At 41.5% G+C, this 23,337-nt stretch overlaps 1 pseudogene; it reads left to right on the top strand.

Moving 5' to 3' along the window:
* The first annotated feature begins 1,173 nt into the window (after positions 1-1,173).
* On the top strand, positions 1,174-20,674 carry LOC130425754 (interferon-induced very large GTPase 1-like; annotated as a pseudogene).
* Positions 20,675-23,337: the final 2,663 nt, after the last annotated feature.

The raw sequence follows: 23,337 nt of genomic DNA, 5'->3' as shown, positions 1-23,337 counted from the left end.
CCCAACCTAGTGGAGGGTGGAAAGGTGCTTTCGCAGGCATACGCCCCCCCAGATGCCAGTCCTACATGTCGCCACGTAGGACATGGGCTGACACCGGGTTTACGCGAAGTGTTAATAACCCTTGCGAAGGTGTTTGGGCATAGCCCAACCCGCAGCTCAACAGATGTCTGCTAGGGAGGCGCTTCTGGCCAGTGCCCAGGAGGTGGCTATACCCCATGCGGAGTGAGCCCTCACTGCCAATGGGCATGGGAGATTCTGAGATCGGGATGCCATCGTAACGGCATCCACGACCCAGTACGCCAGCCTCGGCTTGGAGACAGCCTTCCCCTTCTACTGTCCTCCAATACAGACACCGAGCTGGTCAGAGCTTTTGACCTGATAGATGTCAGGACGTGCCTCTGCGTGAGCATCTTGAATGGCAGCTCATGAAGGTATCTCTCCCTGACAGAGGGAGAGATGATGCCCCGAAACTTTGGAGAGTCTCTGGCAAACTGGATCGAGTAACCAAGACGGACCGTCCTCATTAGTCACCGAGACAGTGTGGGCAGCTCTCGAGCTCCCAGGGACTGTGACAGGGGGACCAAGGGGACGGTCTGCTTCACCATTCCCTTGGAGGGTGGTTTGATGGCTGGCAGAGCTGACCATGTCGCGGGGGAAACCCCGGAGGGGCCCCGGGGGGAAGGATGGCTCTGCTCACTTACCTGCCTGGCAGGACAGCTGTACGCACTGTCGATTTGAGAGTGGCAACAGCTGTCGTCTGTACGACCTTTACGCCTCGCCAGGGCGTAAGGTCGGGTTTTCTGGGCACAGTCCAGTGGAGTGTGCGAACGGCTAGAAGGAATACCCAGGGGGAACAGGAAAACTCTCTTTGTGAGTAAGTGGGCGCCGGCTTTAGGGACGAGGCAGGAACCGTCCCGTACCGACCGGTCAGAGATTGAACTGTGAGGGTCGGGCCTGATATTGTTTCCCCCAGGTTTCTTCCCGTCAGTGTTTCTTCTTTCTGGAAGGCTGCTGATGGGGTGGAGATCTCCCTTTCGACTTCCTCTTCCGGGATGCAACCTGGGGGTGCATAGGAACCAGAGCAGATGTTGAAGGGGCCCTGGGCTGTTGGGGTGCAGACGTTGCATGAGAACTCGGAGGTCTGTAGGCGGCCGAGTCGCGGTGCGGTAGAATATGGCTTATAGCCTCCGTCTGCTCCTTCACCGGCGAGAACTGCTGTGCGAAGTTCTCAGCGGTGTCGCCAAACAGAGCGCAAACTCTGGCAAATGCCCCAAATCAATGCCAAACAGGGTTCATCGGTTTTGTGACACTCTTTTCAACTTTCTCTCTCAACTACGCAGTATGCCTGTGCGTAAGAAAGGGTGGGCTTTTTCAGAGGACAGACTATAGGGCTCAATAAAAGTATTTCTTAGGTGAAAAAGAGAGGAAACATTGTTCAAAACGTGTTTATTTCAACGGCAAAAAAGCATCACACACACATTTTTTTTACAGCAAAGCAGCTTTACATGAAGAGAAATCACAAAAAAAGTTATTATCACATGAGATGGTTTCAACTTCACAACATAAACAAACGTTATCGCGCATGCAAGCTTTTCTTGGCTGCACTTAAAGTGACAGTTAACCAAAAATTGATGTCATCATTTGCTCACCGTCATGTCATTTCATACCTGTATAAATTACTGTAATGACCTCTAGGGTTAAGGCCTGTTTATACACGAGCCGGTCTCCGCTTCGCGAGCCTCCGCTGACCGCGCGGCAGCTCGCCAAACGGATGAGACGTTAATACTTGACGCGTTCGCCGTTGAGATATTCTTTGAAACGACAGGGGGCGCACGAACGAAATCGTTCTGTAAATCCGCAGGAAGTAGAAGAAAAGTAGGAATTTTACCGGAATTACGTCAGATCATTCAGAATGGCGTCTTGCGAGCAGCAGCTCAACAAGTAAACGTAGGAGATTTTGTGTTGTTGCTACTATAAAAAAAGGGCTAAAATGGAGATGGCATGTTCACCCACTGCATGCCACAAAATGTGGAGATGTAGAATACATCGCTCTTGTTATGCAGATGTATGTCCTGAACGGGGAAATGCATTTCAAACTATTGTTTGTTGATTTAATAAATTTTTATATCAACATTTTTGTACACTCTTTCATTTCTGTGCATAATGCAGACACATTTCTACATATTGTTGGTTAGGGACTGCTCAATGTACATTGCTATAGATTAACCCATTGGATGTCTTTGTTATATAAAATGAGAAGATATAAGAACAGTTCAAAAGAGCAATGTTGATAAATATTGTTTTATTCTGAACACAATATAAAACAGACACACTGAAGATTAAAGATGTCTGTACAGGCGTACATGTTCAGACAAAATCTCTTCAAAGCTTTCATGTTGACTGCGGCGCCGCGCGAACTGTTTGCTCGAGTCACAAAAAATGTTGTGCACGCCGCCACGCGAAATGAGTTTGCGCGGACACAAAGCAAACTTCCGCTAACTCCGTGATGACGTCATATTTGGCGCGCGCACACAGGTGAACGAGCGACTGCGTTGAGTATAACCAGCCCTTTAGTTGTAACAAAGAAAAAGCTCTTTTTCGACACATGGTTTTGCCAAATAATTAATTCTATTGAATATAAGGATTACCTTAAAGAGTACGTAGCATAAGATCATGAAAATTACATTTCATGCATTGTGTTATCTTGCTGTGTTTGAAAGTAAGCAGTCTTCAGAGTTGTAAGTCCTAAGGTGAATAAATAAAGTTATTGGCTCGTAAAAAGGGAGTCGACTCTGAATCATGCAAACGAGACGTTTCACTTACCGTCACGTATCTACGTCACAATCCACGGCTACGTTTTTCTGGGCCTGCCGCGAACTTCACTCTCTCCTCCCCCAAAACACTGTCGCTCGTTCGTGATGCGTGTGCCGTCTAGAACCTGTGTTCTACATTGTGAAACAAAGTGCGTCGTATTTAAATTAATGTGACCGAGCTCAGGGGAGTGGAAGGGACAAGAAAACAAGAAAAAAGGGTATTAATGTAACCGACTACGCCACCCAGTATACCTATCTTGGAAATATAGATTCAAACACACAGGTTCAGATTTCCAATAAACTAAAGACCAAGAGACGTGAATATCAAAATATCATTTATTTGAATCAATAATTTGGGAAAAACCCAATAGTCATTTAAAACTATAATACTTTTAATTAATGCAAATAGCAACATGGGCTCAGAAAACAGTAAAATGAGGTTAAGATAGATCTGCCAACCAGAGTCTGGGGATCGCCAGCAGGGAAGCAGGCTAGGTGTCCGGCTTGCAACGGAGCCACACGTGCTACAACTAAATCAAGTACAAATGTGAAATTCAAGGCAAAGACAACCTAAAGCACGAAGAAAGGAAAACCACACAACGTGATTAAGGAACTACAGTATATGGCCGCACCAGCCTGCAACCCCGCCCCGGTCCTCCCCAACTCCTAGAAGCAAACACACCAAAAACATCAATTTCTTGTAACGAAATAGACAGGATGAAGATACAATAATATTTCAAAGCCACATAAAATAAAAATGGAAAAACCTGACACCCACAGGTTTACATGCACTTAGAAGCGAGCAGGCAGGCAGCTAGCCAAGCAGAGCAAGCTTGCAAAGCAAGCAACACAGCGGTCTAAACAAACAAAAAACAACATAATACGTATGGTATCGTAACCAAAACGTAACAAAGAAATCAACACAAACAAAACAAAGCAAGACAAAACAGCAGCGTTGGAGCGTCACGACATGCAGCAGCAACACACCGTAAAATGTGCTAACGCCTTGCTGTGCATCTGAATGCTACAAGAACAAAATAAAATGGTCATGTACCTTTCTTAGGCGATCAACACATTAAAAGTGAGCTTACATACCCATATGCGGCAGACGCATCGTCCAGTCGTCAGAACAGCACCCGAACGCTACACCACATACACAAGGACTCGTATCACTTTTGACGTACACCAATTACAGTTTTTTTCAATTGCTAAGAAGCGTTTGCCAATTCTTAAAATACTTTTCTAAACTCTTACAGTTTTTTTCAATTGCTAACATCCCTTTGACCAATCTATAGTCACATTTTTAAAACTCTAAACACAATTAACACAACATCGGTCTGTTGTGGCCATACCATTAACAAAATGAATGTTGTTTTCACACAAAATCCAATCAATTAACATGTTTCTAGAATGCCTACATTTTCTTTACATATAAGCATACCCAATACCAAAATCATGGATCTTTATTGTGTTTTTTACAAATGCTTAAACGCAGCATGCCAGAAATGAAGACCTATTGTTCCAAACCATAGATACAGTATAAAATATCTACTTCTGCAACAATATCAGCTCCAAAGTATTGAAACAAATATTTTAAATATATATTCATACAGCTGATAAGCATTTTTACGGTATACTGATAATTTACTGATAATTAGAATAAGCAATAGCTGATTGCAATCTCAATCAGAGACATAGCCAGGTGTTGAAGACTTTCCATTACATGGACATACACAAAAAAAAGACAGTCTTTTGTTCTACTTTTGCACACTTTACTGTAAATCAAAGGCCATGTATGTTTGTCCTTGTTTCGTTTTGATCACTGACAGCAATTTCATATTGCTAATAAAGTCTTCACTGTGCAATTCTGTCGCTTACTGTTTTTTTCCCAGTTGTACATTCTATAAAGTATTGATGACTCCTTCACATTTAGATATTATGTTGTACACATCTAATGCACCATGAATTCTCTCTCTCTCTCTCTCACACACACACACACACACACACATACACACACACACACACACACACCCACACACACACACGCACACACACACACACACACACACACACACACACACACACACACACACACAGCTGAATGAATGAAAACAAAAAACATCTTACTGTATGTTCTATACAGAAAGAACTGAAACATGAAGTAATGCAGTGTTTGTAATTCCACCAACTGTTAGTATTTTGACAGTCATTGCGGTATGATTGACTATGTGTTCATGTTGGATAGAAAACGAGTGCTAAAATTTTGACCGAAAGATTCAATTTTGAAATGGGTTTGCAGTGTTTTGATAGAGTAAGTGTATATTGAAAAAGTTTTTAAGGGTTTTGAAATGTAGAGTTTGTATTTATTTAACAAACTGTGGTTTTGGTCAGAAAATTAACTATTTGGCTAATTGTGTGATGAAGGTGAGTTGCTGTGTTAAGAGTTTAGAAAAAGTATTCTAAGAATTGGAAACGCTTCTTAGCAATTGAAAAAAACTGTAACACAGCAACTCACCTACATCACACAATTAGCCAAATTGTTAATTTTCTGACCAAAACCACAGTTTGTTAAATAAATACAAACTCTACATTTCAAAACCCTTAAAAACTTTTTCAATATACACTAACTCTATCAAAACACTGCAAACCCGTTTCAAAATCGAATCTTTCGGTCAAAACTTTAGCACTCGTTTTCTATCCAACATGAATACGTAGTCAATCATACCGCAATGACTGTCAAAATACTAACAGTTGGTGGCATTACAAAAACTGCATTACTTCTGATATTGTTGCAGAAGTAGATATTTTATACTGTATCTATGGTTTGGAACAATAGGTCTTCATTTCTGGCATGCTGCGTTTAAGCATTTGTAAAAAACACAATAAAGATCCATGATTTTGGTATTGGGTATGCTTATATGTAAAGAAAATGTAGGCATTCTAGAAACATGTTAATTGATTGGATTTTGTGTGAAAACAACATTCATTTTGTTAATGGTATGGCCACAACAGACCGATGTTGTGTTAATTGTATTTAGAGTTTTAAAAATGTGACTATAGATTGGTCAAAGGGATGTTAGCAATTGAAAAAAACTGTAAGGTAGATGGCCATTATGATTCTGAAGGCCAGTGTCAGAGATATAAACCTGATGTGGGTTACAAATGGCATCCAGTTATGTGAAATCAGGAGGTGGTTTAAATGGGTTCTTTTAGGCTGATTGAAACTAGACGTGCAGCTGCATTATGGGACATTTGCAAGGGCTTGACTGCATTGGTTGGAAGGCCGACCAGTAGAGAATTACAGTAGTCCAGTCTTGATATGACCAGAGCTTTGACAAGCAGCTGAGAAGCTCCGACAGGAATGGTGGGATGTGGGAGGTGAATTTCACTTTGTCGTCGAACATCACCCCAAGGTTCCTCCCAGACTTAGTGGGTGATATAGTTGTTGATCTGAGCTAAATACTAAGGTGGTGTTCAATTGATGGCTGGGTCAGTAAAACCATGATTAATACCAATCTTTGCTGATACACAAAGTCGAAAAAGTTAATGCTTGAAGTCTCATATTCTAATGAATATCTTGGCTGTAACTTCCTGCTAGGTCACTATTAGTGTGAAAAAGCTTCTTATCATCATGTTAGAAAAAATCTTCAGATAGCACACACTCTACCCTTGAGGAGTTTGTGTATTTGTGATTGTACTGTGTCAGGAAAGTGAGAAATAGTGGAAATCACGAGACGGACATTCCCACCAAAATTCTCCTTTCCACCCGACCTACATGTCCCCATAGCGCTTTGCACACGTTTTTCTTTAGTTGTTTGTGATGGTCACAACTGAAATAACGGTACACGGGTATTCCGTTGAGTATTCTATTTTGTATTATATAAAAGAAAACATCTGTATAAATTACAGTCGGAGTTCATCGGATGATGAATGGATTCCAAGCCCGTCTGAAGAAGCGAACATCTTTTCGCAAGTATTGCGCTTCTGCAACCCCCACTTGTCTTATATTTAGGGTTCGAGCGTAAAACGCTAGAAACCTATTGAGATTGTCTGTTTTATTACTATCTTATATTTACAATTACAAATAAGTTTGTTAAGTTTGAAAATAAAAGGAAAAATGTATTACTGTGTGTCATTCCTTTCTTTGATATTTAGATGGTTAATCACAGGAGAGACAACATGTATAATAATTGGCATCACTTACAGCAGTTATTTATGTAATTTCAAAGGGATTTCTGTAAAATGACTCCAAGATATTGCCTTTTTTCAACTGGTTGTGGGTATGGGTAGACTTCAAATTAGGGTAGGCGGAAATTGTGTAAAAAATCCTTTCTTCAGTTGGAAAACTCTTGATTAGATTATGATAGAGACACATTTCCTTTTTCCTCTAATTTCAGATATGTGCTGGAAACAAGTACATTTGTTTTCAGGGACTGGTATCCCTTATGGGCTGAGATATGTACTTTCAAACTGCAGGCTATAAAAAAAAAGACTAAAAGAGCGCCTGTTTTTTATGTGTTTATTATAACACAGACAAATATACAATAATTTGTATCACTTTCAAGAGTGTATTATCTAACTCCGAAGTGTTTCCTGTAAAAGTATACAAACATTTTTTATTTACACCTCTGCATGTGGTTACGGGAAGCTTTTCAATTTTGGCAGGCAAAATTCTGGCGGAAATCCTTAAAATAGCCAAGGAGTGTAAGAGATTTTTAAACAAATACCCACGTCGGGGAGAACTAGAAAACAGAACTAGAAAACTCCACTCTAAGGATGACAGAATCAACCTTCAATGCAAAAAAATAATAATAAAAACAGACTTGTCCATCCATCCATCCATCCATCCATTTTCTACTGCTTATCCGGGGCCGGGTCGCAGGGACAGCAGTTTAAGCAGGGATGCCATGACGTCCCTCTCCCTAGACACTTCCTCCAGCTCTTCCGGGGTGTTACCGAGGCGTTCCCAGGCCAGCCCGGAGACATAGTCCCTCCAGCGTGTCCTAGGTCTTCCCGGGGGTCTCCTCCCGGTGGGACATGCCCGGAACACCTTCCCGGGAAGTCGTCCAGGGGGCATCCGGAAAAGATGCCCGAGCCACCTCAGCTGGCCCCTCTCGATGTGGAGGAGCAGCGGATCTACTTAGAGCTCCTCCCGAGTGACCAAGCTTCTCACCCTATCTCTAAGGGATCGGCCAGCCACCCTGCGGAGAAAGCTCATTTTGACCGCCTGTATCCGGGATCTTGTCCTTTCGGTCATTACCCACAGCTCATGACCATAGGTGAGAGTAGGAACGTGGATTGACCGGTAAATCAAGAGCTTCCCCTTGCGGCTCAGCTCCTTCTTCACCACGACAGACCGGTACAGCGATCGCATTACTGCAGAAGCTGCACCGATCCGTCTGTCAATCTCCCGTTCCATTCTTCCCTCACTCGTGAACTAGACCCCCAGATACTTGAGCTCCTCCACTTGAGGCAGGAACTCTCCACCTACCTGAAGTGGGCAAGCCACCCTTTTCCGATTGAGAACCATGGCCTCAGATTTGGAGGTGCTGATTCTCATCCCAGCCGTTTCACACTCGGCTGCAAACCGTCCCAGTGCATGCTGAAGGTCCTGGTCTGATGGGACCAGCACGACGACATCATCCGGAAAGAGCAGAGATGAAATCGTGTTGTCCCCAAACCCGACGCCCTCCAGCCCCTGGCTGGGCCTAGAAATTCTTTCCATAAAAATTATGAACAGAACCGGCGACAAAAGGCAGCCCTGCTGGAGTCCAACATGCACCGGAAACAAGTCTGACTTACTGCCGGCAATGCGAACCAAGCTCCTGCTCCGGTTGTACAGGGACCGGATAGCCCTTAGCAAAGGGTCCCGAATCCCATACTCCCAGAGCACCCTCCACAAGATCCCGCGAGGGACACAGTCGAATGCCTTCTCCAAATCCACATAACACATGTGGATTGGTTGGGCAAACTCCCATGAACCCTCCAGCACCCTGGAGAGGGTATAGAGCTGGTCCAGTGTTCCACGACCGGGACGGAAACCACACTGATCCTCCTGACTCCGAGGTTCTACCATCGGCCGGATTCTCCTCTCCAATACCCTGGCATAGACTTTCCCGGGTAGGCTGAGAAGTGTGATCCCCGATAGTTGGAGCACACCCTCCGGTCCCCCGTCTTAAAAAGAGGGACCACCGCCCCGGTCTGCCAATCCAAGGGCACTGTCTTAGACCGCTACGCGATGCTGCAGAAGCGTGTCAGCCAAGACAGCCCCACAACATCCAGAGACTTGAGGTACTCAGGGCGGATCTCATCCACCCCCGGTGCCCTCCCACCGAGGAGTTTCTTGACTACCTCGATGACTTCAGCCCGGGTGATGGGCGAGTCCGCCTCCGAGCCCTCAGCCTCTGCTTCCTCAATGGAAGACGTGACAGCGGGATTGAGGAGATCCTCGAAGTATTCCTTCCACCGCCCGATGATATCCCCGGTCGAGGTCAACAGCTGCCCCCCTCCACTGTAAACAGCGTTGGTGGGGCCCTGCTTCCCCCTCCTGAGGCGCCGGACGGTTTGCCAGAATCTCTTCGAGGCCGACCGATAGTCCTTCTCCATGGCCCCACCGAACTCCTCCCAGGCCCGAGTTTTTGCCTCCCCAACCACCCGGAATGCAGTCCGCTTGGCCTGTCGGTACCTGTCAGCTGCCTCGGGAGTCCCACAAGCCAGCCAGGCCCGATAGGACTCTACCACAAAAAAAAACACAACGTCGATCATAGACCTCCGGCCAAGGGTGTCCTGGTGCCATGTGATGACTGATGACCTTATGCTTGAACATGGTGTTCGTTATGGCCAAGCTGTAACTAGCACAGAAGTCCAATAACAGAACACCACTCGGGTTCAGATCCGGGGGGCCTTTCCTCCCAATCACGCCCCTCTAGGTGTCACTGTCGTTGCCCACGTGGGCATTGAAGTCCCCCAGCAGAACGAAGGAGTCCCCAGTCAGGGCTTTTTTTTCAGCACCCCTCCCAGAGTCTCTGAGAAGGCCGGGTATTCTACACTGCCATTTGACCCATAGGCACACACCACAGTGACAGACCTATCCCCGACCAGAAGGCGCAGGGAAGCGACCCTCTCGTTCACCAGGGTAAACTCCAACACATGGCGGCTGAGCTGGGGGGCTATAAGCAAGCCCACACCAGCCCACCGCCTCTCACCATGGGCAATTCCAGAGTGGTGAAGAGTCCATCCTTCCTCGAGGAGTGTGGTTCCAGAGCCCAAGCTGTGCGTAGAGGTGATCCCGACTATCTCTAGTCGGAATCTCTGAACCTCACGCACAATCTTAGGCTCCTTCCGTGTCAGAGAGGTGACGTTCCATTTCCCAAGAGCTAGATTCCGCGTCCAGGGATTGGGTTGTCGAGTTCCCCGCCTTCGACTGCCGCCAGATCCACTTTGCACCTGTCCCTTACGGTCCCTCCTGCAGGTGGTGGGTCCAAGGGAGGCAGGCTCCTTCGAGCTGAGCCCGGCCCAAGCCCCCATGGGGGGAGGCCCGACCAGCAGGCGCTCGCATACGAGCCCCAACCCCGGGCCTGGCTCCAGGGTGGGGCCCCGGCTGCGCCATGCCGGGGGACGTCACAGTCCTCCAATTCCTTGTCATCATAAGGGGATTTGAACCGCCCTTAGTCTGACCCGTCGCCTAGGAACTGTTTGCCTTGGGAGACCCTACCAGGGAAATATAGCCCCAGACAACATAGCTCCTAGGGTAATTCGGGTGCTCAAACCCCTTCACCACGGTAAGGTAGCAGTTCAAGGAGGGGAAACAGACTTGTTTTTAAGTTAATATAATTATGCAGAACGCTGCTTTGCTTTGATTGGTTGTTATTCATTTATGATAACATGAAGTGTTGTTTAATAGTTTAAGTCAATATCCCAACTTAAAAAAAAAAAATGTGTTTCTGTACAAGTGACTGCTGACCTGGCAAGCATAATTTAACATAGCATAGAAAGCATAATTTTGTTGTATTTGTGAATCTGTGTAAATAGGGATAATTTTACAACATTGCTGTTTGTATAGAAAACTTTATAGAAAACGTAAAGGTGAGAGTACAAAAACAACACTTTATATATTAACATAAATAAATGTTAACGTATTAAATTAATTAACTCTGGATGTCATTAAACAACACTTGTAGTGTTTAGCATTAGGATACTGTAATGTATTTTATTATTTATAATTCAGTGAAATAACATTATTGTAAAAACTGTGTTTAACAGGAAAAATCATGGACTTCAGAACAGGAGGCACAGAGACAGATCAGCACCTGCAACAGGAAAAGACGGAAAAAACAGAGCACTTTATCACAGACTTCATCTTAAAGGAAGACACCAGAATAAACTGAGAGCTTCAGATGTTCTTCGGATATCATCACATTCATTACAGTCTCATGAGTCTTGTGCTGAAGAAGAGCTGGTCAACAAATATCTACAGAAACTACTGATGATGAACTACCGATCAAGATTCATTAAAACTAAAAAGACCAATGAAGAAAATAACACACAACAAAGAGACTTTGAATTATCTGAAATTGAGGGGGATTTTTATGATGATGTTTCCAATGAAGTGTCTTCGTCTAATGCGGCAACAAGTACACCACACCCTGTTCACCCGATGGATGTTCAGATGGCCGTGTTTCATTTTTCAGATAGTCACTTAAAGCAGATGATGGTCACTAAACTCTCTCAGTCGTCAGTTTGCTCTTCCTCTGCTTGTTCCACATCCATTCACACAACACATTGAGTTTCCTCTCTGGACATTCAGACAAATCAACAAGAGCTGGAAGATCAGAAATACTGACAATGACATCATCAGTAAAGTCCAGTCAGTGTGCACAGCAGAAACTCCAATGGTGTCGTTCTTCAGGTTTGGTTCTGTATCTTCATCTAAATCTCACCTGATGAACAGTCTGATCAATGAGAAACACAACACGTTCTTCACCAGAAACTGTCCAGGCAGCAGCAGAACCAGACTACTGATGGATGGAGTGGTGGAGATCGCCTGGTACTGTCCATCTGGAAAAGACACAGATACATTTACTGACTGTGTTGCCTTCTGTAATCTTCATGGTGATGCAGGAGACAATGAGACACAGATGAAGATTCTCACTGAAATGTCTTCAGTCAATGTTGTTCTTCTGACAAAACTTGAAAAGAATGACAAAAACGCAACAAAGATTCAAAACCTGTACAAAGTCAAAAAGCCACTCATTTTCTCTTCTTACTGAGGATGAATCTGCTGTTACTGAGATGAGGAAAGGAAAATACAAAATTGGTTTGAAGGACAGGAATTAGTCAGATGTATCTGAAGAACTCAGAAGAGTCATAAATGATTGTCTCCCATCTTCAGGATCAGGAAGGTTCAACTTCAGACTTGAAGACGTGTCCAAACACTCAGATATCAGAGTAGATGATGAAGACTGCAGGAGAGGAAGAGAAGCAGCACAAGAGATAATGAGTTTACTGAAGAATAAACCTCTGACAGAAATCATCATTTCTGCCCTGTCAGGGTGAACTGTGGCATCAGTGGTGTCAGAAAAACAAAGAACTTCATTGACCTCAAATGGAAAAGCTAGAACAAGAAATAAGTAAAAAAAAGATGATCAACATTCGTGAGCAGCAGCATACATCTCACATGAGTAAGTTTATGGAGATCTTTATGAAACAAACAAACTCACAGGATTCCAGTCTGGATTTCCACTGGAGCTGATGGATGGAGATGCTGCTCATGTTCCTGTCATGTGGGTACAGTATTGTTCAAAATAATAGCAGTACAATGTGACTGTAGTAGAGTAGGCGGGACGAGACCGTGGTTCGAGTCCGGTGAGTAATTGTGAATTAGCGCCAGCTGTGCGCACACCGGGCTCGAATCACGTAGGAGATGGGAGTATATAAAAGGAACGAGCGACCGGACCGTCGAAGAGAGAGGACCGGGCCCGAACTTACGTTATGTTTGTATTTATATTTATGTTCATGTTTTGTTCGCCGGCGGTCGTCCGTGAGGGGCCGCCGGCTGTTATATTAATTTATTAAATGTTTTCCGGTTCCCGCCTCCTTCCTTCCATTTTATTGAGATGTTACATTGGTGCCGAAACCCGGGAGGAAGGAGAGACATGCTGTCGGAGAGTCCTCGCCGCCGAGTGGCCTCGCGGTGCCGGAGAGTTCGGGCATCGCGGACGAAGGGCGTCCGCCAGTGGCTGCCCGAAGCGGTGGCTCTGGGGAAACGGAAGTGCACAGTGCGGCCACCGTCAAAACTTCGGTGGAACGGCGACCTTTGCTGCCGCGCCCCTGGGTCGAGGTGGGGTGGCTTTCGTCCAGGTGGGAGCGGGGGGGTTGCCGCCGTCCGCCAGAGGCCGGAGCCTGTGTCCGTCCCCCGAGGGGGAGGAGCAGGGGGCGGAAGTGCTGGGTGAGCCACCGCCTGCCAGAGGCCGGAGCCTGCGTCTGTCCGCCCAAGGGGGAGGAACAGGGGACGGGGAACCTGCTTGCACCTCCATGCTTCACTGTCTTCACTGTGTACTGTGGCTTGAATTCAGAGTTTGGGGGTCGTCTCAGAAACTGCCTGTGGCCCTTGGACCCAAAAAGAACAATTTTACTCTCATCAGTCCACAAAATGTTCCTCCATTTCTCTTTAGGCCAGTTGATGTGTTCTTTGGCAAATTGTAACCTCTTCTGCACATGCCTTTTTTTTAACAGAGGGACTTTGCGGGGGATTCTTGAAAATAGATTAGCTTCACACAGACGTCTTCTAACTGTCACAGTACTTACAGGTAACTCCAGACTGTCTTTGATCATCCTGGAGGTGATCATTGGCTGAGCCTTTGCCATTCTGGTTATTCTTCTATCCATTTTGATTGTTGTCTTCCGTTTTCTTCCACCTCTCTCTGGTTTTGCTCTCCATTTTAAGGCATTGGAGATCATTTTAGCTGAACAGCCTATCATTTTTTGCACCTCTTTATAGGTTTTCCCATCTCCAATCAACTTTTTAATCAAAGTACGCTGTTCTTCTGAACAATGTCTTGAACGACCCATTTTCCTCAGCTTGCAAATGCATGTTCAACAAGTGTTGGCTTCATCCTTAAATAGGGGCCACCTGATTCACACCTGTTTCTTCACAAAATTGATGACCTCAGTGATTGAATGCCACACTGCTATTTTTTTGAACACACCCCTTTCAACTAATTCAACTAATTGCCCAATTGCACAGCCTTAAGAGCGTGCATATCATGAATGCTGGGTCTCATTTGTTTTCTGAGAATCTACTGAACCTACTGGTAACTTGTTTGCCACGTAGCAATAAAAAATATACAAAAAACCTTGATTATTCTGGTTAGTCACATTGTACTGCTATTATTTTGAACAATACTGTAACTGCTGTTCTAGATGAACTCATCCAGAAACTGGGAGATCAGAGAGTGTTTGTTCTGTCAGTTTTAGGGATTCAGAGCTCTGGGAAATCCACCATGCTGAATGCCATGTTTGGACTTGAGTTTGCAGTCAGTAACGGCCGCTGCACCAGAGGAGCGTTCATGCAGCTGATCAGAGTCTCAGAGGAGATGAAACATCAGATGAAGTTTGATTATATTCTGGTTGTTGATACTGAAGGTCTTCGAGGTTCTGAACTGTCTGGAAGATCCACAAGACATCATGACAATGAACTGGCCACATTTGTTGTTGGTCTTGGACATCTGACATTGATCAACATCTTTGGAGAAAACCCGTCTGAGATGCAGGAAATTCTTCAGATTGTTGTTCAGGCCTTTCTGAGGATGAAGAAGGTCAAACTGAACCCCAGCTGTATTTTTGTACATCAGAATGTTTCAGACGTCACAGCTGGAGAAAAAAATTGGAAGGAAAGAGAAAACTTCAGAAGACTCTGGATGAGATGACAAAACTTGCAGCTAAAGATGAAGGTTGTGTTGAAGAATGTTTCAGTGATGTCATTGGATTTGATGTACGTAATGATGTGAAGTATTTTGCTCAGCTGTGGGAGGGAAGCACACCCATGGCACCACCAAACCCAAACTACTGTGAGAATATTCAAGAACTAAAGAACTATTATCTCAAAAGCCTCAAAATCAGATGGAATGAAACTGTCAGACCTAAAAAAGCGAGTTCAAGATCTCTGGGAGGCTTTACTGAATGAACAATTTGTGTTCAGTATTAGAAATTCTCTGATGACTTCAGAAGGCAGGAGACTGGAGACAGAATACAGCAAGTGGACGTGGACTCTTCGCAGTGCAATGCTGGAAATTGGGAACAAACTACCAGAGATGGGAACAAGTCACATATGGCCAAGTCCAAGCAAGTCTCAAGTCTTAACCATCAAGTCTCGAGTCAAGTCTCGAGTCACAGTTTAGACAAATCAAGCAAGTCAAGTCAAGTCAAGGGTTCACCCTAAGCAAGTCAAGTCAAGTCCTGATAAGTTTCAAGTCAAGTCAAGTCGCAGTACTAAAATAAACAGAGGTTAATTTTTTAGATACATGTTTATTTTTGCACAGAAAAGATGAACTTATATACATACATTATGTATCTTATTCACATTGCTATATATGAATTATATGCATATCTGTGCAACATTAATATCTGAAAATAAAAGTGTTGCTTACACAAAAGAAATCCAGTCTGAAATGTATAATAAAATCTAATTCAATTTAATTGCAACGTCTACACAGAAATGGAAATACTTGTATCTGAGAGAATGCATTTATACAGGCTATGAAGCTTATAAACTAAGAATTGTGATTGAAAACTTGACTATTGTATGTTTTAAGTATATGATGCTGTAATACTTGTGCTGTCCATTAATGTGAACAGTAGGCCTATAGGGAATTTGCATCTATTGATGGGAATCCCGGATCATTTTATTGACTTCGGTATTGAATCTTGTTTATCAAAATGAACGAATCTTTTTCATTTCGGTAGAATATAAATAAAATGTATGTTAATATAGCCCAGTGATGAAGTTATGATGCTTAATCGTCATCTCTGCGGTGGACACGCAGTATGAACGTTTCATACGTAATATATAATCTGAGAATATGTGTTTTCTATTTGAACGGGTTTCATTATTTTACAGCACAAAACGTTTTGCTGTTATTGTGAGTATAAAAAAAATTTAGACATTTAACAGATTCAAACTATGAAATTATTCTCGTCAGTATGACCGAAAAGTTTTTAAAGAGTTTTTTTAAGTTCAAGTGATCTCACCGGCGCGTCCATGTTAGCCAGTCATGCAGTATATAATCGAGCTGCTATTCAGTTTCCACACGCAGTCCACACAAACACTTGAACATGCGCACATTTAATATAGACATTCGCCTACATGTAATACAGAGAAGCCCTTCTTTATTTTAAGATGATTTTAATGTTTTAAGAACATAACAATTCGGGCTACGCCATTATAGCCAGATTCCCCAATTCATCACCTTATGAGACGAGATGTAGGCCTACCAGTGATGATCGATTATCACTTTTCTAATGATAAAAAACAACCAAAGCAAAATTATGACAAACAGAAACGATTAATTCATTATATTAGTAATCGTTTTATTACACTGACTATAAAGAAATTACTTTGTAACCTTTCCTTGTGGTTCTTATAATGTCGGATGAAATTCGACGTTGTGGTTGTCGCGTCAGAAATCCTCGCGTTGCATGCTCTGCATCTGGCAAATAATTTTTTATTTTCACGGTCCAGTTCAAAGTCCTTATAGCCAAACGTGACTGTGGAGCTCGACTGTTGTCCGCCATTGTAACGGCCACAACTGTTTCAAGCCGCCAGGCGCATGCGCAGTTTCCTCTCTATCGTAACTGCTCTACAGTAATTGGCTGTTTCACCTTGTTTGGCGCGGTTTGAGTTGAGCAGCGTTAAAGGCACAGGCGCTGTAGTGCTGCCGAGTCACAATAATTATTTTAGGTAATTTCATTACTTTACAAAGTTCAAGTCATTGTCGAGTCTTCCATTTAAAGTCAAGTCAAGTCTCAAGTCACCTGCTCTCAAGTCAAAGTCAAGTCAAGTCATTTTCTTACTTCAATCAAGCAAGTCGCAAGTCCTGAAAATTGTGACTCGAGTCAGACTCGAGTCAAGTCATGTGACTCGAGTCCCCCACCTCTGCAAACTACACAACCAAATAGTGAATGAAACAGTTCATGAGGTTAATGAAAGATATCTTCAAAAAGAACTGAAGCAGAAAAGTGATGAAGTGATTAAATCAATGTCAGAATTATTTGAGAAAGACACAGACAAAGATATCATGATTCAGTGGAAAGTGTCATTTGCAATAAAAATCAAGGAGCTTCAGGAAAACATTGTGAGAGAAACAAAAAGAAAATTAAATGAGATTCTTCAGCAGCGAGACCTGAAGAGAAAGATTGATGCTCAGGGGACACATCATGAAAACAATCTCTTAGAAAAGAGCAAAGAACTTACTTTAGACCTCAAAGAAGAAGTAAACAATAAAAAAATACTGAATCAAGAGTTTGATGTGTTCTGGGAAGATTGTGTGAAGAAGATAACAACAGATTTTCCTCCAATCAAAGACATTGACATACTGAGAGATGTTAAAGAACTCCTCTGTGACATCCATGAAAGTGTCCATGTAGACACCTGGAAGAACATGAGGAATATTTTCAATGTGCCAAATTTTTCAGATTATGTTCAATTCAAGAAATCCAGTGCAGTTACAGGACATGCTAAACATGTATACAAAGCAAATATAGAGAAGTTTGGGTCTGTTCTATCTATTGAGGATGAAACACAAATAAGAAGCCTGATCTCAGATGTTACTCATCAAACAGATAACACAATCAAGTCATTCAATATTTCCAAGATGGGCTACAACAAAAGCTGCATTCAAATACTCACAGATCACATCAAGGCAAAAATAACAGAATACGAGGAAAGACAAGTGAAATATGTGTTTAAGAGAGAATTCTTCATAGATTTAGTATTTTCTATATTTAAGAAAGCAAACCAGACATTCACTGACCAACACAGAATGTTCAGAGAAGCCAAAGATCCTGATCTCTATCTGGAGAAGAAGAAGAGAGAATACTACAGTATTTTCCAGAAATACTGTAAAGGAGCATCATCAGCTGCTATTTTTGCAAACTGTCCATCACTGAATGGAAACAGATCAAATCTGGAGAAACACATCCTGAAGAGACTGGCAGAAGAGGAGAACTTTGACAAATACATCAACTACATTAAAAACCCTAAAGATCACTTCAAGAGTTTCATCAGAGATGAAGTGAGTCAGTACATCAGAGATCAGTTCAATGTCAGTGTTCAGCTCAAGATGAATCAGAACATTGAACTCCTGCAGAAGAAGATCATGACAGCAGCACATGAATCTACTCAACATGTTCAAGAGAACAGAGGAAATGTTGATGTGTGGTTGAGGTTTTTCACACTGAAGCTCTCAGATGTTCTGATGTTCTCTGTGAAGGACTTCAGTGGAGTCAAACATGATGATGTTGATTTTAAACTTCTAGAAGATGTGATAAGAACAAAACTTCCCTCTACCATGTCTGATATCAGCAGAGAATTCAACACAGATACATTTGATGAAAAACTGGATGAGAACAACAGACCAGATGAGATTCTGATTGATCACTTCTGTGAGTGCTGTTGGGTTCAGTGTCCGTTCTGTAATGCCATCTGCACAAACACAATAGAAAACCACGATGAAGATCACAGTGTACCTTTCCATAGAGTGGATGGAATTCGAGGGATGTCTTACAGACACTCAAAAGACTTGTCAGTTCAAATATGCACCACATCAGTAGCATCAAGTGATGAATATTTTTATCCAGATGAATCTGAGTGGTCACTCCCCTGTAGAGACTACAGAACAGCAGGAGGAGTTTATGAAACATGGAGCATTACACCTGATCTCTCTGAACTGCCCTACTGGAAGTGGTTTGTTTGCAGATTCAAGAATAATCTGGAAACAAAATATGAACATTTTTTTACGGGTAATGGTAAAATACCCTCTAACTGGAAACAAATCAAAAAGCAGGAAGCTATTGAGAGTTTGGATAATTACATCTAATGAAATGACACGTGACTTAAGGTCTATGAAAAAGTTTGACCTTTATTTCAGTTTCAGACTCGAACTCAGAGAAGTAATTTAGAGAACAAAACAATAGATAAAAATACTTTGAGTGTTACGATCATCAGAAGGAGTCCCTTGAGCTCCACCAGACGGCACTACAGACATTTACCAGGATTCAATTTTCACTACAACTCCCATTGGCGGGACTCATCAGCCATTATTGTTGGTTATAATGTGTTAGTCTGACTTCTGTCACAATCTGCTCCAAGACACTAAGGGGTTGAGGATCTACACGCAGCTTTCATAAACAATCTCAAAACAGACAAAAATCAGGGCAGGCAGGTTACATAGATAGACGAGATGGCAGGGAATGGTCAGGTCAGGGCAGGCAGCAGAGATTCACAGAAAATAAAGAACAAACCAGGGTCAAAAGATGGTCATCCAAAAAGAAATGCAGCTGTAACACGAACAAGACTCCGAAAGGAATGAAAGAACAATCCAGGCTTATGTTAACAGAAGTAACAAGCTACAATAGACACGGGTGAGAGTGATCAACATAATGAGTCCTGCAATGGATTATGGGAAGTGTAATGTGTAATGGCAGTCCCGGTGATGGGGAGAGTCCCCTCTTGTGTATCTGCAGGGGATTCCGTCTGGTGATCTTAACAATGAGTAGGAAGTGTTTTGTTTCACACACGGATCTGCAAAATGTTAGGTACTCTTCTATATTACTTTACTTGTTAAATACATGTTATAAATCTAATAATAACACACAGCATATAAATATGGGAAAGAAACGTTCTATGTAGTATGTGTGGGAGTAGTATGAATACATTTTGGACTTGCTGCGTCCGCCATGTTTTATTGTCAAGTGACCCGTATCTTCTTTGACATATTTGACTATGACATATTAACAATAACTTGTAAGTGGGTGTTGGTAAAAACATAATTAAGTGATGAGAAATTCATTTATACTTGCATTTGAACTTGACGTCTACTCATTTTCGCTTATATAGTATGGAAGTAGGCATTCTGGAGGGTTTATTGGTGATAGAATCAGTTATTGAACTTTCCTTGGTGAATTTTTTTGCAAACTGTCCTCATGTAAGCATAGCAGCAGTAAAGCCTGTAATAATGACTACTTACACAATCTTTCTTTAGATACCGATAAGAGAGGTGACATTCTTGTTTACATGGAGTGGTAAACAAAGCCATATTTTCTGAAAAAATATATAGGCTACATTAACTGTAAAGTCATAATTAAGATTTTTTTAAAGAAAATTAAGATTTTGATTTATAAAGACAGTAATTCATTTAGGTGTTTAGAGGAACAATTGATTTTGTATGAAATTTTATAGGTCAGGGGTTTCATCTCCAGTTTACTGCACTTTTTTTGTCTCCCTTCCCTAGCATGTCTAGCAAATCGATCTCTTTGCTTCTGAGCCGATTATTTAAATCAGATGTGTACATTTGGGAGCTATGCAGAATGTGCAGTGCTGTGGTTCCTTTCTTTTTAGGGTCTTTCTGTACATGATACATCTCAACTGTCTTTTTCCTTTCTGTATTTTATTGACTTTTATTTACATGCATCGTGATTAAAATCGTGATTAATCTTTTGTTTTACATGAACGCATTTGGCAGAAGCTTTTATCCAAAGCGACTTACATTGCATTATACTACAAATTTGCTTCTGAGAAAGTGCAACCTCCTGGGAACAAACCTATGACCTTAGTGTTGCTATCACCATGCTCTAACCACTGAGCTACAGGAAAGACTATTAAATAAATGATTAAATAAACAAACTGAACTGAATCAAAACACATAATTGTTTCTTGTTCAATTATTGTCCTCTGAGTTTACATGCATCAAACAAGTCATTTAGTCTAGTCATTTTATCACTTGTCAATTAACAAAACTTACACTCAGAATCAAAACGGACAAAAATGTTCTTGTCCAAAAACACTCATACAAATGTTATACATCCATATTTCTCCACTGTTGTTTTTTGGGGGAATACAAATTTACATTTTTTAATTTGTTCAATCGAGTGATAACATTCGAAGCAGGTGCGAAAGGGCTGAATTTGAAACATAAATGACAGTTCAATTTACCCTAACCCTAACGTTTACTTTAACAACATTAAATGTCAATGCCCAAAATATTTATAATGTATTACCAGTACATTGAAAATTAAAAAATGCTCCCATGTATAATGGTTGGGATCAATTTTGTTTTACTCTTTTCTGTTTTAGGCACTGTTTCATAAATGCACACAAATATCGCACATAGAAAACACAGGAATTGTAGCCTAAATAAACACTGTGCCATTTTATAACAATAGTTGTATTCTAGATTTTATTTCTAAAAATACATCACTGTTCATCATACCTTTCACATTCATTTGAACACTCTTTATTATTATTGAAGACATACAGTAACCATTCACACCAGACAACTGAACACAAGGGCTATATATACACAGATGAAGGGACAAACAGGTAATGAGACACAAGTGAAACCAATACATGATAACGAGACAAAGCATGATGGGAACTGGAGTCCTTACAAAACAGACAGAACACAGAATAGTATGGCGCCCTCAGGTGGTGAAAAGAGGCGCCTGCACCAGGACAATCACAGGCACAAACCCCTCTAATAAATGTCACAATCAGCTGCTAACTCATTATGTATCAGGACTATTTTTCTATCTTTATGAAAGTAAATTATGATTTTGTGTGCCACATACAGAATAAAATGTTTTACATCAAACGAAGTATATCTTCATGGATGTGACCGCTTTATTAGGAGGTAAACAACTGTGTTGTGTATTTATGAGATCAACAAATTGAAAACTTTAAAGTAACTTAGTCTGACGTTGTTACTTTTTGGTTTGCTGCTAAAACTAATGAAAATTTGACGCTTCCAGACTATCCCAGACTGATTTTCTATAATGTACTATGTTCTGAAACCTGTTGTACAGTTAATTATTTAAAGGGATAGTTCACCCCAAAATAAAAATGCTGTCATCATTCACTCACCCTCTTGACATTCCCAAACGTGTATAGCATTCTTTCTATTGCAAAACACAAAAGAAGATATTTTGAAGAATGTTAAACAGAAAACTGTTGGTCCCCATTGACTTGCATTGGTTTTGTGTCCATTCAATAAAAGTGAATGGGCACCAACGGTTTTTGATTACCAACATTCATCAAAATATCTTATTACGTGTTTTACAAAACAAAGAAAGTTGAAAATGACAAGAAGGCGAGTAAATGATGACAAAACTTTCATTTTGAGGCAAAGCTCATTTTCCTTTAAAGCTCTCATCATTTGCTCACCCTCTGGTTGTTACAAACATGTATACATTTCTTTGTTGTGCTGAACACAAATGAAGATATTTTAACATAAGTTTTAAATAAGCCTTTTTTGGTCGCCATTGACCCCCCATAGCAGTCCTTTGTCAGTGTGGACTCAAATGGTTTAGTCTTTATTTGTGTTCAGCATAACAAAGACATGTCTACAGGTTTGTAACAACTGGAGGGTGAGCAAATGATCATTTATAAAATAAGCTGTTGAAACATTTTACTCTGGAAATGTTATTATTTACCTAGACACAAAGAAAGGGGCAAAAATCTACCTGTTATTTTGTTTTAAAAAGATTGCTTTATTTCTAATTAAATTCTGCCAATAATTCTAAAGCTTCATCTTGTGTTTCTTTTTGCAGATTTTGGGTTGGAATCAACCCATCCACCAGGTCACCCACAACAAGAGTTGGAGGCAAAACAGCAGAGAGGTCTCGGAGAAGCCAAACCACACCTCTCTCAGAAATTGAATGAATGTAAATGGTTGTAAGCTTGTAAGTTCACATATATATCTGCTGTACACGGGAAACGTCAGTGATTAGAAACTTGTTCCAACTTTTTTTTATCTCCACCAAGATCTTATTCACTGCCAAAAGGAGGTCAACTTGCTAACAAAATGTAAAAAATTTTATAGATTTATAGATGTCATTGTTTTAGATGGAATACTCAGGGGATAACTCAGTATGTTTTCACGTTATCTCAAAAGTATGAGTTATTTTGTTAAAGATTTTGAAAAGATTTTTTACAAAGCTGTAAAGTAATGCAAAGTGAGAAATCTGTTGAGCTCTTACATTGTTTTGCCATCAGTTTTATTAAATCATTTTCTAACGGACTTGGGTTTTATTATTTTGTAAAATAATTTGTGTTCACTTTTATATATTTTCATGCATAGTGGTAAGAAAGCATTTTTTAAAGCATTTTCAATGTAAAACTGTTACAACATTATCTTGTTTTGGGGGTTTCATGATGATATTGGCTAATTTAATTGGCAGTTAAATACTGTGATTTATTAGAATTACAAGAAAATACTGTTACATGTCATGCAGGTTTGACTTTATATTTCTG

Source organism: Triplophysa dalaica, chromosome 7, assembly GCF_015846415.1.
Source record: "Triplophysa dalaica isolate WHDGS20190420 chromosome 7, ASM1584641v1, whole genome shotgun sequence".
NCBI lineage: Eukaryota > Metazoa > Chordata > Actinopteri > Cypriniformes > Nemacheilidae > Triplophysa > Triplophysa dalaica.
This window is presented reverse-complemented; position numbering and strand designations above follow the sequence as displayed.